The 5,693-nt window shown below is 41.7% G+C and overlaps 1 long non-coding RNA gene across 1 annotated transcript; it reads right to left on the minus strand.

Annotated features, from left to right (window-relative positions):
* Positions 1-396: 396 nt before the first annotated feature.
* On the minus strand, positions 397-5,397 carry LOC142411024 (uncharacterized). Its single transcript, XR_012776085.1, has 3 exons — positions 5,298-5,397; positions 2,919-2,985; positions 397-2,047 (listed from the first exon to the last, which is right to left on the minus strand). It is a non-coding gene; the product is annotated as an uncharacterized LOC142411024 (long non-coding RNA).
* Positions 5,398-5,693: the final 296 nt, after the last annotated feature.

Here is a 5,693-nt window from a genome sequence, read left to right on the forward strand (position 1 = left end):
CCAGCGGAACGTCCCCCCCAAAGGGGGCATGGAAAAGGTGAAAAGTGAAGGAGTCTGTCACTATAGCTGTCACAGCTCCAACGCCACAAGGGTATCAAACACTCGACCCAAACCCGGATCGATCCTTAGAGGAATATGCATATTTGATTTCAAGCTGTTGAACAATTAGAAACAAATAGTAAGTGCAGGAAACCCCAGCATGTTATCAACAGTCCTTGAGCAATAATAATATAAGGTTCATTTCACGGAGGAAATTATTTAATACAAACTATTCACTCAACTCCAAACACAGGACGGCAATATAAGAAGAATATGAAAGTAGCTTTATTTTTACAAAAAAATAATCCTGGGCAGGTTTTCTTTAGGGAACGCAAAGCTTCCCTCCCATTAGCCCACTTCCTGCAATTCCACAGTGCGATTGTGTGCTGGGAATATACCCAAATTTATTTTTATGCAGATTACAGTAGTCTCATATTTCCTTAATACAGTTTCATAGCTGATTTCCTTTGCCCATGTTAGCTGAAAACTGTTTAACATATGCCTCACAACCAGCTATTGTCAGGCTCAGGCTAGCTTAGGGACTCTTCTTGTTCTTTTTTTTTAAGAGGGGAGGTGGGGGTAGCGGTTGTTGTCGTGCTGTTTCAACTGATGAGCTTGTAAGTTATATAAGAGTATTTTTCGCATTCCCAGAGAGTTACATACATGGTGGGTTTTTAGTTGTCCCCTTCCTCCTTTCATTTAGTTACTGCCCAATGACTGTCCAGTGCTTCAGATGGTTGCAAGGGACCTGTTTCATTCTGTTCCTGGTTCCAAAGAGCTGTGGTCAAAAATACAAGGGACTTTCACAGAACTGATCTAGAAGCCATGACTGGGGACTTTCAGCTTCTATGGATGCAGTCCTCAGCACAGCACCTGGCCACTGTGCTGGTCAAAGCCATTCCTGCAAGGTAGCCTCCTCCGCTACATGGGATCACAGGAGAAGTGGAAGAGTTGAACACAAATAGCAGTGAGGCAAGTGTCACCTATGACAAACCACCTCTCCTTCGTGCCCAGTGGCATCACCACTCGGAGGATAAGTATGCCACAGGACTCTGGTAAGAGGTCCTACATGAGCTGTTCTCCATCACCTCAGGGGGAAGAGCATTAGGAGAGGCTGTGTCAGAGGGAAGAGGAAACAGACAGCAGATCACACTGGGGAAGGGAAAATTCTAGCCCAGAAGAATGGAGGGACCAGATCAAACAGAAAAAAAAACACTCATGTGCCATCTGCAAGTCCTTTGTGGTCAAGTCATGGAACAGTGGGACGCAAAACAGGAGAGAGATGAGAGAAAGAGATATTTTCTGCATTTGTTCCCCTCCTTCTAGCGCAATGTATATTGGATCAGTTCACCCAGTTTTTCTAACTCAGGGAACAGATGGTGTCATATTTGAATATAAAATGAGTTTTCATTTGCTTTGCCATAAAAGAAAAAAAAAACACAAACAAACAAGAAAAAAAGAGCTCACCCAAAAATGATGCTATATTTTTTTTTACAGACCTGTGGTCTCAGTTACAAGCTGAGCTTGTTTCAGTTCCCGGATCTAATTTGTGGTCTATTATGGTCCTTTTATGCCTGCAGATGTACAAAATGAAAAAAAGTCCCTTCTACAAATGGAAATACTTTTCTACTTAGACAATGTTCATGTTTTGGGGAAAAGTGAAAAACTGTTTAACCACATTTGGCAGCAAAATTCCAACTGTACAGGCACAGAGTTTGCTGTTGTTCCTCTGTGCTGTGTAGCTTTGAATTCAATTAGAATTCAAACCCACTCCTTTTTCAAGGTTCTATTATGTTATAGGAAACAGCTTCCGAAATGAATACTTTTCTCATGGTACATCTTGTCAGGACATACGAGAAGGACTAAGAAAATGCAGAAGAGAACCTCTTCACACGGCAATCCCAGGACAAAGATGAAGATACCAGATTAAACGACATAGGATTTAAGAGATGAATGGGCTGTAGCTGCCGTTCTTCTTTTCCAAGGCGTGAGTTACATCCCTGAAGAGCTGAAATAAGAGAACTGATTAAACACTCCAGTTGTATGCCAGTGTGACTTTATAATGTCGTCGTGGTAATCGGTGGAGTGGAGTTAGACAAGCATAAAAGTAAACTTATGTAGCAACAGAGGAAGCCAACAGGTCAGATGAACAATCAAGACCTTTTTCTGAGTCTATCTGCAGTCTTTCACTTGCATCACTTTTCCCCTGCTATGATGCTTATAAAAGTTTTGGGCTGTTTGCAGGTGCCAAAATATTCTCAGAATAAATTTGCACTGAATTTGAGACAAGCTGACTGAAGACCTCTCCTGAGTCCCTTATTTTCTCAAATTCCACAATTACGATGTTATTGCAAGTAGAGCCTTTTATTCCTCTTTAATTTACACTCTGCTGGCTTACATATTACCCTCCAGCACATCTATAAAAGACCTTGGTTGCTGAGGTGGGGCAGGAATTGAGTGGTTTAGGATTTGGTAAAGGGATTAAGGAGTCTTTCATTTCTAGGTCACTAGTTCAAGACTGTCATGACTGTAGGCTGTCTACTGACCTGTGTTAAATATATTGGTGGATGTTGCTTATTCCCTATCAAAAAATCACCACCACATTTGGCATTGATTTGACTTTATAACAGAGTAGGATTGGTATGCATTAATCAGAAATGGGAGCATGTTGCAAAGCTCAGATCAGGATGTGAAATCTCCCAAGGTTTGAGAATGAATGTGTTTGAGGTTCTGGTTTGACTTCTTCAAGCAAAAAGTCAAGCAGTGAAATTTGGGTTCCAAATTGTCTAGTAATTTAGAGTTGTTAAGAGCCAAGTCCTACTTTTAATTTTAGCTGTGCTGTTTCCTTATGAAAAGCAGTCTCTTTCTCTACTTCTCACCTGTCAAACTGCAGAAAAGCTCCCAGTAAAATACGTTTTTTCTTATACCTTTAGCTTCCAGAGATCCCTGAAGACAGAAAGAAAGGAAAACATAGAAATTAGGAGATTATTAATGACTCAATCAACTAGGAATCTCAGAGGTAAAAGGGAACCGTTATCACTTCTGGTTTATTTTAGCTAAACATCGGAAGAAATACCGGGAGTTTGAAGCTTTGAGTTCATTCAAATTAAAAGAAGAATGATATTCCCCAAAGAAATTCAAAGATTAGACCTTCAAATAGGTTTTCTTTAACACCTTAGACAGGAAGCTCCCCTACCTTCTTTTTTTCTCGTACAGACACCACACTCTTCAACAGACTTTTTGACCTTAATGGGATGCTATTTGCTGATTTGGAGTCTCAGTCCGACCAGTGAGTTCATAATAAGAGTCAGCTGAAGAAAGGCTGCTTCCCTACCTTCCAACGATTGCACATTTTAAACCATCAAGCTACACGTTGCTTCTGCCAGCTCTCAGAAAGATGTCAAATCAAGTAAAAATTCAAAAAGCATAAAGCTCATTGAAAGTACAAACTCAGTTAAAGTGTTAAAATGCAGCATTATCTCTGGTTGGAAGGCAGCTTTCATAAACGGCACTGAAAAGCAATCAAATTAGAAGATAAATACAACCTGGAAACAGCAGGAAAAGTTACACCGAACATAAATCTGCTTGTGATAATTTTAATTAAAACTGAATGTGATACAGTGCTCAATATGATATTTCCTTCGTTCCCGTTTATTATTGGGATTACATTTGTACATCCTGCTCAGCTGCAGGCCTGCACCACCAAGTCCAAGGGAGTTCAGATACAGTGAGGCCAAAACAAAGGCTAAAAGAAAGCAGGCAAGCAAAAAATATTTTTAAAAAGAGGAAGAAGCCCAGTTGCTTTTGTAAGCCTTCACCTCTCGCAATCTCCAGGATGCTGTGGTGACCACATGTTCCATACCTGACCATATTTTGATTTGGGACCTATTAGCTCTGAGGAATTTTCTTCTTTGAAGTTTGAGATTAAGCACGGGCCTGTTTCTGCTGGTTTGCCTCAGCTACTGCCTCCCCCCCACAGTGTTTCTGGGTGCTGTCAATAGGCCTTTCTCTTTTTCCTTAATCTCCTCTTGTGACCAGGTGTGGCCAGGAATCGGGTTTGCTCTGCTTGCCTCATCTCATTGTGGGCTTCAGCCCTCGGTGGGTATGACCAGCTTCTGCTCTTACCCTTCAGCTCAGCAAGAAAAGGGCAAGGTCTCTTCCCGAGGGGTGGCAGAGCTTCTCTGCGTACTTGTAGGATGCTGGATCCCTGGGTCTCCATCAGCCCCTAGCTGCAGTCAGCACACTGTCTTCCCACTTAAATATTTTGCCATGTGTCCAGAATAACTAGATTACCTACACAGCAACAGCACAAGGAAGAAAACCGTTCTCTTGTGTTGGGGGGGGACAAAGATTTCTAGATAATTAAATTTCTAAATATCTTCTCCTACCGGGAGGACATCAAAGATTTTGCTGTTTTCCAAATGACTGAGCAACAAAAACAAACCACCCTCCCTCTCCCTTCTTCTTTAGGCATGTTTGACTCCAGGTTTACTAACAGCGAGAGCACGCTACGCTGGTGTGAAGGCAAGAAAGTGGGAACTGGGAGATGGTGCCCCACACTTGAGTTGAATGCTTCAAGCTACGGCTTTGTCTCTGCCCTGAGCTGCTTCTTCATAAATCACCAGGGCCAGCATTTTCCTTGCTAGGTAGAGAAAGCTTAATTTTTAGCTTCAACAAATTAGTGTCCCCTCTGGAATTTGCTTGGTATGGAAAATTCCCATTCCACCCAGTTATAACTGCAAAAAACTGTCATACGGATAGCTACAATACCTTGCATAGTCTTGATTCTTTATTCTCCAGGGTGAAACAGGGTAGGAATTTGATCCTAATCCCAGTTTTGCCAACCTGGTATGGCTTTATTTTACTGAGGAGCCTTGAGCAGATGATCTATACCCCAGCATTGGCACACCTTGGCCTGGCTGAAGCTTTGCTCTGATTAAAGGGACTATAGCAATTCAGTAAATGGATGGTGGTATTTGCAGATGGCTGGGGAATGGGTGGGCCCCCGTATTTATCTGTTTTGTGCCAGAATTTGCTGGCAGGCCAAATATTTCAGGATTGTGAGGACTGAAGAGAAAGGAAGACGTTTGACTGTTTATGGGAATCCTATTTCCCTCATCTGGGATGCCTGTGCTTCAAGCAATGGTATCATCACGGGCTGGGGATATCTGCTTACAACTTTTGAAGGAGATCTTTAGTCATAATCTATCAAAGCTTTAAATGTACATGAAACCAAGGAGATAAAATGAATAACTCACCCTAATGGAATAGCAGATGGTAAGATCTCACAGCACATCATGGTAGTGTTCCAGCATCCACTATATAATGTTTCTTTTTCTGAGTGAGAAGAGTGCTCGTTCTTGCTGTTTAATGTCTACAAGGTCTGGTAGAGACTAAATCATAAGAGCCACAGACGTTTTGGAAAGCCCAAAATTGGGTAAGTGTCAGTCACTATCACCTCCATCAACCTTAACTTCCTTAGTCACAATGTAAACAGCTCTACGTAGTTTTATTTCATCATTTACTGGGGGGGTGGGGGGGGAAATATATATCCTAAACACTTCTGGACAGCAGCTGTGGGTGGAAAATATACAGGATAGCGAAGCTTGTGAAGTGTGCAAGAAAAACAGTGCTAGTTAAATATGTCTGAAGAT

Source organism: Mycteria americana, chromosome 6, assembly GCF_035582795.1.
Source record: "Mycteria americana isolate JAX WOST 10 ecotype Jacksonville Zoo and Gardens chromosome 6, USCA_MyAme_1.0, whole genome shotgun sequence".
NCBI lineage: Eukaryota > Metazoa > Chordata > Aves > Ciconiiformes > Ciconiidae > Mycteria > Mycteria americana.